Source organism: Myotis lucifugus, unplaced genomic scaffold, assembly GCF_000147115.1.
Source record: "Myotis lucifugus unplaced genomic scaffold, Myoluc2.0 scaffold_56, whole genome shotgun sequence".
Taxonomy (NCBI): Eukaryota; Metazoa; Chordata; class Mammalia; order Chiroptera; family Vespertilionidae; genus Myotis; species Myotis lucifugus.
Genome location: NW_005871104.1, coordinates 6,254,372 through 6,265,548, shown reverse-complemented (window position 1 = coordinate 6,265,548; position 11,177 = coordinate 6,254,372). Strand labels below are relative to the sequence as shown.

Here is an 11,177-nt window from a genome sequence, read left to right as displayed (position 1 = left end):
AAACATTTCTAATATTGTTTTTCATGGAGGGAGGGACCTCGCAGCAAAGGTAAAAAGCCTAGGACCCTCGAAAGCCACAATGTGACCCTGGGAGATGGACATTTGAAGGAAACAGAGAGCTTTCAGGAGCCTGGGCTTTGGGGAAGAAAAGGGATAAAGTAGGAGGGAGATGATGAGAAGTATTTTGTTATTGGGCCTCCTATACCAAAGTCATTTGTTAATTTATTCAGTACTTTTTTAATGGAGGGCTTGCCCTGTGACAGGCATTCTAGAACAGAGAGCAAGACAGATGAGGTCCCTGCTCCTGTAGGGATTGTATTCTGGTGGGGGGGGGGGGAGAGAGAGAGAGAAAGAGAATAAAAAGTATACACTATATCACTATATCAGGTGTGAAAAGTGAGATGAGAAAAAATTATGCAGGGCAAGGTTAAAGAGTGATGTGTGGGAAATACTGTTTTGGAAAGGGTGGTCAGGGAGTCCCACATGACAAGGTGGCATCTGAGCAGGGAAAGAGCCACAAAGCCCTCTTGAGAAAGAATTCCAGGGAGAAGAAACAGGCAGCGCAGAGGCCCTGAGGCAGGAAAAGGAGGTCAAGCAGACAGACTAGAAAGGAGCAAGGAGGGAAATCAGGGAGGTGCCCAGGTCCTTTCAGGTAAAGAAAAGACTTGCAGTGAGGTGGGGCCCATTGCAGGATTTACAGGATGGTGAGTGAGGAACAGAGGAGAGAGGGATGTGGTGGTAGAGATGGACTCCCAGGATCACTGGAATGGGAACCCAGGCTTCCCATCCTCATGGCTCTGCACTGGCCCGCTTCCCCCCACCCAGCTCCTCTCCCAACCTGGGGGCTCCTTGGGAGCCCACAATTCCATGGTCCTTCTACTCATTAGCCAGGGTGGATGGGAAGGAGCCAGGCTTCGGGGTCAGACCTGCCCTCAAACTTGTCTCTGCTTTTATCTAAGGGCCTTGCTTCCTCTGTCTTGGCCTCAGTTTCCCCATGTGTGAAGTGAGGCTAGCAATGCTTACCTCACTGGAGGAGTTAGTGAGTTTATACATGGAAAGCATTTAGCATTGTGCCAGGAACACAAAACATCGTTAATGTTATTACTATTATTAGTTACTACTATTGCTATTGTAATTATAGTAATGTTATTAACTATTACAATAGGTGTTCAAAAAAAATGTGTGGAATGAGGGAACTATTCTCTGTATGTCTGTATGTGTACTGATCCCCCACCCCCACCCCATGCCCCTTGCAGGAGCACCCTTCTACACACACACACACACACACACACACACACACACACACCCCTACCTGTGGGGTTTTGTGACATTCCTTCTCTCCTTGCAACAATTTGTAATAAAGCTCAAGCCACAGCTTATGCAGCATTAAAATAATTGCTATTCCTGTCACACTGTGGGTGCAGAGAGGTCATAGACGTGACCTCATTCCGAGTCTGAGGGGGCAGGTCATGGGCATGAAGTGGGGAGAAGAGGGTGGGCAGTGAAAAAACAGGAGGTGGAGAATGGCGTGCACACCCTGCAACAACATGGGTTTCCTGGTCTCTTTTATTCTGCCGCCGGGGTGACCGCTCTGGAACTCATCTTAACGGGATTTGTAAAAGGAAGCCATTCAGCATAGTCCCCTCTCTATCCAGGACAAAACACACTTCCTTCCCAGGGAGCTCGCTGGCCCTGTGGCCACCCGTGAGGTGAACCTGCTCCTCTTAGCTGAGAAGCTGCTGGGACCAAAGCATCTGCTAGTTCCTTGTGCATGAGACCATCAGCCACCCACGGCCAGGCCAGCCTGTAACTCAGGCACCCCAGGGGTGGGGAGGTCACGATAAGAGCCAGATAAGAGCCGTGCAAGACGACAAGGGCCACATAACATGGTGGCCACCTGCTCACACTCTGGAGTAAGGCCGCCTGTATTTGAGTCCTGTCTTGGCCTATTGCTGGGCTTGACCTTGAGCAAATCGTTGACCCTGCCTGAGCCTCAGTCTTCTGACATATAAACTGAGGAAGGTAATCATCAGGCTGCTGTGAGGATCAGTTAAGATGACAGTTGGCACAAGGCCGAGCCTGTGAGCCCTCAGCGGTAACTGTGTGCTGAGGAGGGGGCAGGGATTGGAGGCCCTACTCCTTTGGTGCCAGGAGGCCTCAGTAACATATCAGAGGGCCCAGCAGGGGACCAACTGGGAGACCCCTGGGCACTGGGACCAGTTCCTGCTCTCCTGCCTTACTGAGTAACCCGCCATGGAGCTATTGTCAATGGTGCCCTGAAGAAGGCGAGGTTTGGGGACTATGAAGGGCTCACAGAGGCACAGGCACTGGTCACAGCTGGCCTTTATTGAACATTTACTATGTGCCAGGGCCTGCGGTAAGCGCTTGGCACACATTATCGCTTTTAAGCTAGCTTACAGCAACCCTATAATTATGCTCATTTTGGGGATAAATGAGTCTCAGAGAGGTTACCTAACCTCCAAGTTCACACAGCTAACATGTGGCCCAGCAAGGATTAAAACTCAGATCACCTGTGTGTCTAACAGTTCCTCACCTGCCTCCTGTGTCCTCAGGTTAGAGAGAGGGCTTGGGAGGAGGAAGGGGTATATGATCCCTCCCCCACAACGGGATCCTACAATGATGGGTCCTCGAACATCAGCAAACACAGCATTTCAGCAAAGACTTCATCTCTAGTCCTCCCTCTGGATCCCATTCCCTCTGGTCTGGCCTAGCCCAGCTGCCTGCCTGGCTGTCAATCCAAGGCCAATCCCCTCTGAGCAGAACAGTTTAGGGGCACAAAGCCGGCAGGCGGGCAGGCCTGGGCAGGTGGGAGCGGCTAGTATCTGTGGGGCAAGGCAGGCAATTCGGCTGTCTGAGGCACCCGGGTTTGCAGTTTTGCAGGCCCAACCTGACTGAGGGCCAGAGGCACTAGAGGGGTTAGGGCTGATTTGGGAGCATCAAGGTGCATACTAATGAGATGCAAACAAACCTTGAATGGTGAGCTCCAGGCCCAGACCCAAGTCCACGTTTAAGCCCCCTGGGCTCTGTCCTCACGATTCCTCTTACCCAGGGTAACTACTCCACCAGCCATAGGCAGACACAGAATTCAGCCAAGCTATGTTCTCACCCACAGGGCTGGCCATTGACCTGAACCAGCGGTTCCCACCATTGGGAATCCCCTAAGGGTGTGGGGGTGGGGCTTAAAAAGACATATTCCCAGCCCCACCCCAGATCTACTGAATTAAAATCCTCGGGGGTGGGGCTCAGGAATAGATGTTTAACAAGTTCCTGGTGCGTCTGGTGTTTGGGATTCGCTGAAAAGGGGAATCTCTTTCTCTGTGATCTTACCTTCTACCATGCCTATTTCAGACCCATATGTGGTACTCTCCTAGGCCCCCGTGGAGAGGGGGTGGGAAGTTAAGAAAAAAACACAATTTTCATGGCGTTTATAGGCTAGAGAAGTGTTTCTCAAATGTCAGTGTGTTAAAAACCACAGCGTCATCCTGGAGAAGTCTGATGTATGATTTAGTAGGGCCACGGTGGGTTCGGGTGCACGTTTCCCTGTAGGTGGTCCACTAACCACACTTAGGAGAACATTGGCCCTCAGGCAAAGCAGACACAAGGTTATCTCTAGGTCAAATAGAAGAATGCAGGAGAGGGAAAGAAGTAGATCTGATTCTTGCACTTGACTTTCACCTGGAAATCTCTGAGTCTGAAAATCTCCCTGTTCATCAGCATCTCAAACCCCAGAGGCAACTGTTTCTCTTCCCAGATAGACACCAGCCCCAGGAACCATGTTCTACTTGCAGTGAATACAACTGAACCTGAAAATAAAAGAGATCCGTCCACATCCACATACCTTGTGACCCAGCAATTCCACTCCTAGTTAAACACACAACGGAAGTGTGTGCCTACTACATTCACCAAAAGATTTGCACGAGAACGTTCAGAGCAGCACTCCTTATAATAGCCCACATTGGAAACAGCCCAAATGTCCATCCAGAGCAGCATGGATCAGCGAACTGTGGTCGTCATACAGTGGAATGCTATACAGCAAAGAAAACCAGGCATTGCTCTGGGCAGCAATATAGATGCATCACACTCACATAATGTGGGTGAAAGCAGCCATATACAAAGAATACATACTGTGCTATCCCAACTATATACAGTTTAAATACAGGCAAAAGCTATGGATTACATTAGAATAAAGTTACCCTTGGTGGGGCAGGTGGTGACTGGAAGTGGGGGGTGCACAGAGGAAGTGTAGGGAATGGTGGTAATGTTCTGATTCTTTATCTGGAAGCTGGTTAGTTTCTGGAAAGTTCATTGAGCAAGTAAGGACACTTAGGATTTGCGCACTTTCCTGTATGCATATTATACTTGATTAGAAAGTTTCCTAAAAGTGCTAGTAGAGGACTTCAAAGAAGACTTGGAAAAAGAGGGAAGACATTGAAATAATAAAAGCATCTGACAGGCAGATTGCACAGGATTTCATAGCTATGGGATCTTGGACTCTTTCTGCCCCAGGAACCAGGAAGGAGACAGTTCTCAAAAACCAAGAAGCGCGGAGGCGTGCCAGGGCACACCAGGGCTGTGGAAAACCGAAGCCTCAGCAGTTCCCTGTCCCCACCCCCACCGGCCCCGCCCTCCGCAGAACCGCAAGCACCGTGGCAGGCCCACTTCCACTAGGTTCCCAGGTTCCGCTGAGTTCCGGGTCATTGGGGTTCACTGCATGCAGCGTTTTTCTGTCCTGAGAGCAGTCTTCTGGTCCACTTTCTTGTTTGATCCCCTCAGAGACCCTATAAGGGGAGCAAGGAGTATTCTCATCTTATAGATGGGGAAGCTGAGACCCAGAGGCAGGGGTCAGAAGACTTGTCCAAGGTCATACTGCTAAGCAAGTCGCCCTGTCAGGACTCAAACACCAGGCTCAACTTCCAGATCCAACCCTTCCATATGTGCTGTTCCCAGCAATAGCCAAGCTGGTTGTAGCACCTGCCGCTTAGAGAGCACCTTCTCTGTGGATGGACCGAAGGAAGTAGGTACTATTATTTCATCCCCATTTCCCAAATCAAAATAACAACAAAACTGAGAACCAGAAAGTCCCAATGCCTTGTCCCAGGTCAATGGCTGGTTGGAGTGGAGCATGGATTGGAACAGTCTGTCTGAATTGAGTCTGAACCCTAAACCACTATCCCAGTGGCTCCCAAACCCAGTTGGACCTCACCTGGAGTTCCTGTGGAACTTGCAGAAATACAGGTTCCCTGACCCCACCCCAGACCCCACATTTCAATTTTGTAGACTTAGGATAGGTCGGAGAAACCAGTATTTTTTAATAACAGTCCTAGGCATTGGGGAGGCTCAGCTCTTAACGAGGCTACCCCTGAAATATGACAGTGAAAACAAAACAATTTAAAGGTGAAGTTTAATGTAGCAACTTCCAAATTAACTAACTCACTGAGCCTCTCTAATCATCAGAGTTCTCCTAGCGATGGGACACGCCCCACAGGAAGGTTTTCGGGAACAGCCCGGCTGGCTGGGTAATAGCTACACTTGGGGTGGGGTGGTGACTGACAGGGGATCCCAGGAGGGCTCTTGGGGGCTGGTGAGGCCATTGTTTGTGTTCACTTGGTAAACATCCATCAAGCTGTAACTTAAACGGATGCACTCTGGTTTGGAATATTTACAAAAAGAAAAAAAATCAAGGTTGACCACTTGTCTGAGACACTGTACAAGGAGTCCTTGCACAGAGTAGAGATCTGTACTAGGAATCCAGTAGGGGCCTTCTCATTGTCCCCTTCCAAGAGTTTGAGATTCTGGGATTTAAATTTTCCAAGAGCCTATAATTTCTGAGTCAATCCCAAGATTTCAGGAGCGCCCAAATCTGTAAAGTAGCTAACATTTAGTGAGCTCTTAATGCGTGGTGACTATCGGCTTTACATGTGTCCACGCACAGCTGCCCTGTGAGGTGAAGAGCACGCTGCACCCCTACCCCTCAGGGATGTGCCCAAGGTCACAGTCAGGACAGGACCGCCGACCCCTGGCTCCAGAGCTCATGCGTCCACCCATGGAGCCATACTAATATTAGCTCTGCCCCTTCCCAAGGCTTAACTTCTAAATGTCTAAAGGATGCATTCTGTGCCATCTAGCCTTGCATTTGCTGGGAGGACCCCAGAGGGAAGGGGATGCTGCAGGGGTAGACAGCAAGCAGCTCTGACCTGGGACATGTGAGCACACACAGGCCAACACGCACACACACGCTGACGTTACCCCACAGCTGGCATGTATAGTCCTGCTCAGCTTACTCTGAGGCCAACTACTGTGGGCACTGGAGCTGAACGGGAACTGGGAACTGGAGAACTCTCCAGTGTGGGCTCCCTGCCATGGGATAGACAGCTGCCCTGCCACCTCACTGTCCCCACCTCCTCCTTGCAGGGGCCACACCAGTCTCAGGAATGGAAGAAGACTCGGCAGGGAGGGGGCAAGGAGGGGGCAGGGAGGGGTTTCTCTCTCCTGCAGGCTCCAAACTGGAAGGCATCACCTCTTTCAAAACGAGATGGATTTTAGGAAATAATTTGATAATCAATGGGTAATGGTAGAATATCAGGCTCTGTAACTGGCCAAGGGGAGACAGGACATCTTAAACTTCTATTCCAACCCCTCTCTTTAAATGCATGCTCCACTCATAGCCACGTACACCCAGCCAAGGTACTCTTTGCCGTAACTCCTTCAACACGGTCCTCCAATATTTACAAAATAAAAGCTATGCTCCTATGATGATTTTATGAAAGCCTTATGTTTTAGAGCTATACATGGAAATATTTCCAGATGTAATGAGATATCTGGGATATGCTTCAAAATAATCTGGTGAGGCAAGGATCAGTGGGGATAGAGAGAAAGCGTAATTGTTGAAGCTGGTTGATGGGTTTGTTTGTTTTTTTTAAATGCTATCCTGCTTACGTTTGTATATTTCTAGAATTTCCCATTAATAAAAAATTACATATAAATTACTTTTTTTTTTAACCACACTTCTTGGCCTGGCACACAAGGCCTTCAATGACCTGGCCCTGCTTGGCTGATAGCTCCTGCACACACCTGCCGTTACCTTTGAACCACTGTGCCTTTGCACATGCTACTTTCTCTTTCTGAATTGCCTTTTCCTTATTTAAGCCTTATTCAGCTTTCAAAACGGGTGGTCAGTGACAGCTCTTCCCAGAAGCCTCCCTTGATTCTATAACTGGGCTAACTCACTCCTCTGGGCCCCCATGCCAGCCTGAGTTTGCCTCTATTTTACCCCCTACCTCAAGGTATTTTAACCACCCACTACGGGCCTGCCTCCACCAACTGTGCATCTTTGGGAGCCTGACGCTTCAGAAGTGCTTACTCAGTGTCTATTGAACAAATTGCTTGTTGAGGAATCAGAAGCTGTGTGACTGAAAGGAAGTGGGTTAGCTTTTCTGAGTCTATTCGTCTCTACACTGAAAACAATAGCAACAACAAAAAGAAAAGGTAGTGGACAGTGACAGATGGCTGCAGATATCTGTGAGTCTAACCTGGTGACAGGTGCATAGAGGGGCTGAGTAAATCAGGTTTTCTTTCCAACATTTAAATCGTATGCTTAGAAATGGCTCCCAGAAATGACACACCCACCCAGGACACCAGCACTAACTGCCTAGTGACTTTAGGCAAAAATTCAAAATCCATGTTTCATCTGTAAAATGGGGCCAATAATTCTTGAAGGCAGATTTCAGGGAACTCCTGAGGACCTTGCAGTTGTACAGTTACAGATTCCTGCGGACTCGCTGGCAATAGGTATGGAGTGGTGTGTGCGCACACTTGTGTGTGTGGGGGGGTGGGGGGGTGTTGGTGGGTGTTGGGGGAATGGTCTGATTGATGTCCCCTATTCTCTGAAGGGCAGCTTAAGCTTGTTGCTAATCCCTAATTGTCTCCAGAGTATATGGGGACAATTGACTGGCCTCCAAGACTGACCACCCATATAGAAAACAGCGTCATCTCATTACCTGGATTAGGCAGAGGAAAGTGAAAAGATCTGGCTAATGGGCCTGCCTTTCCCACTCACTTGCTGTGTGACTTCAGTCAAATTACCAGCCTTCTCTGGTGAGACTTCAGTGTCTCCATCTGTCTGATTTCATTGTCTCTAGGGCCCCTTCCACTCCCAGCTCTTATCTGTGATTGGGTTGGGCTAATGCTTAGTCCCTGTAAGTGACAGTTCTCATCTATGACTTAGAAATGAAGATTCATTCATTCTCTCAACAGATATGCAATGAGCTTCTTGTATGTGCCGGGCATGCTAGACACAGGTACGTGCCTGAGCAACACCTAGTAGAAGAGAAAATATCAAACAAAGAATATACAAATAACTACAATTCCAACTCTGATGTGTCTGAGGAAGAACTTTACGGTGCTGTGGGTGATCTCCACCCCCGGGGGAGCAGGGGGAGCCCCGTGATGACTTCACTGATGACTGCGAACATAGTGAATAAGGCCCTGAGAACTACATTTAGTTCTCACACCAGTTCTCTGAGAAAAGGACTATTATTATCCTCATTTTTCAGGTGAGGAGGCTGAGCATTAGAGAAGCTGTGGCCCAGGTCACACACGAATACTTTCCAGGATTTGGACCCACACTTTTCTTTGTATGCCTGTCTAGAACCCCATTATGCATGGAAGCATTAGTACCAATAGTCATAGAAATAGTTGTACTGGGGTTCTGGGCTAGCTGAGCTTGTGCTGGGACCCAGGAGGCAGGGGAGCTTCCAGAGGCTCTGCCCATCCAGTCCTGAAGAAATCCAAAAGGCAGGGCCCGTCCGGAGTTCCGGAGGGCCCCTGAGTGTACCTACCTTGTTGCCCCAGTACACACTGCTTTTCTCTAAAGCTGCCCCACATTCTCTCCCGCCTGACCCCACGTGGCCAGCAGCAATGCCGGTGCCATGGCCTGTTGTGCGGCAGCCGGAAGGAGACTTTCCAGGTGGAGGTGAGTTCAGAGCAGAGCGTGCAGAGAGTGGAGCATGGTGGCCCAACTCTCAGGGGATGGGTGTAGAGGCAGCTCAGGAACAGAGGCAGCCCGGCAGCCCCTCCCATAGAAAGCACAGGCCCGGCTGACGTGTCACCCTGGGAATGTCAGTGTCCTTCTGGGTCTGGTTCCCTGAGTCCCTAAGGAGGCCACTAAGAGTCATGGAATCAGTGGGGAATCCAAGAGAGACCTTCACTCCCTCTAGTTATTCCCCCATTTTTCAGATGAGGAAACTGAGGCCCCAGATGCTCACGGAATAGGGGCCCCTCTCTTCGGGCTAGCCGACATCGTACACTCAGCTCCTTCCTGCCAGAGAGTAACCTGTGCTCCTGGGGGACCCAAGCTGCCGCTACTAACTAGGGACGTTAAGCCCCTTGGGTTCCTCGCCCGCAAAATGCAATCATTCCTGCTCTGCCTACCTAACAGGCTTGTCAGGGTGAATCGATTAATTCCGGCTCTTAATAATCCAACCACCTTTATTTTACAAGTAGGGAAAAAGGCCCAAAGAAATAGTCCGAGGCCACAGAGCCTGGGAGTCACAGAGACGCAAATAATGAAATTCTCTTTTCACCTTGCCTGCTTTGAAAACTCAAATTTTTCAAATGACTGTGCATACTCAGCTCAGGCCCCCAGCACAGAAAGCATCCAGCGCATGTCAGCTGTAATAATAGCTGTTAGAACTGTCCTGCGTGGAGGGCACTGCCAACCTGCCCGGGCTCAGCTCCCCATCTGTGCAACCAGCTGAGGCACAGAAACACTGGAGTCCTGAGCCCAGGCACCAACTCCAGAGTGTGGCTGGGGGCAGAGGCAGCCTTCCGAGCCCTCAGCACACCTTTGCACAGCCCACTGTTCCCCACGGTGGGGCAGGTAGCACCCCCCCTTCCCCCCAGTAGAGGGCTGAACTCTGGCCTGGTGGCTCTGCTCAGCGTTCCACTCCAGCTCTCCTGCCTCCAAAGATATGCATCGGATTCCTGCTTCCCCCAAGACGGGAGAACAGAGCTGCCCCCACCCCCCCCACCCAACTCCAGTGTCGCCTCTGGTGCCTTGAAGACTCACAGCCTTTCACAGCCCTGTGAGTACCCCATTTCACAGCCAGGAAAGCTGAGGTTCTAATCCGGGTGAGCTAAAGAGTCGCAGGAGAGCCAGGGCTGGCAGGTTATCCAACTGTCCCTCCGGTCCCCCCTCCGCCTTACCAGGTGGCTTTATCTGTCATAGGGCCCCTGTGCCCCCTGGACACACACAGCAGCCAGCACCTCTCCTTTCCCTGGCCCCAATGTTTCCCCTAAAACCACAGAGAACATGGCCCTCAAATCTCCCTGAAGGCTCATCCCCAGAAAGCCCAAGCAGGGGATTCCATTCTTCCGGGGACAGGAGTCCAACTTTCCATTCATGCAAATATGACCTTGCTCCTCCATGAGATCAAAGTCCTAGCCGTGTCCATTCCTGAGCCCCAATCCCCCGGCCCCAGACCCAGGCTGCTACATCTCTGGCTTCATTCAGTGTACCTGGGCGATCTAAGGCCCAGGTGTCCCTGTCCTACCCCTCCATGCCGGCCTCGGTCACGTCCTGGTTCTGTCCCCACTTGCCAAGAGTCCCCAACACCCGCCTTCTCTAGGACAAGGCACAAGAACGGATTTGCTTTGCACCCCCTCCCCCAACTTGCCATCCGCCAGCAGTTCTTACCTGTGCCCTTCAGGTAGGGGAGGGTGCCCGGCTGGGCTGCTGGGCTGGAGCCCCTTTCGCTAGCAATTCTCTAGCAACAGGGGCTGACAGGCTCCGGAGAGAGGTGCGGAGAGGGAGCAGGAAGGCGCGCACTGCACTCTGAAGAGGCTGCTGAGAAAGTTGGAGTAGGTGTGTCCCAGCCCAGGAGGAGGAGGGAAAAGGAGGTGGGAGAATTGAGGCGGATCATCCCCTCCTGCCAGCTCTCTGTTTCACCGCGAGGGAGGGAGGGAGCCAACTGGGTTGTGGCCCAGAACTCACGGTGGGGAATCGAGTCATGGAAAATGACGGCTGGAAAGTTGCTGAGAAATCAGGCCCATCTCCACCTCCCTTCTCAGTTTTACAGGGACCAAGGGAGACCCTAGACAGGTAGTGCTTGCCCCAGGACACACAGAGACCTTGGCGGGACTGGGAGAGGACCCAGGCT

General features: G+C 50.8%; 1 protein-coding gene across 1 annotated transcript in view; it reads right to left on the bottom strand.

The window, feature by feature from the left end:
* FAT2 (FAT atypical cadherin 2) overlaps positions 1 to 10,852 on the bottom strand; it is a 70,465-nt gene extending 59,613 nt beyond the window's left edge. Inside the window, exon 1 of the mRNA XM_014456173.2 lies at positions 10,715 to 10,852. The gene's annotated coding sequence lies outside the window, so the exon portion shown is untranslated. The remainder of the gene's footprint in view (positions 1 to 10,714) is intronic.
* Positions 10,853 to 11,177: the final 325 nt, after the last annotated feature.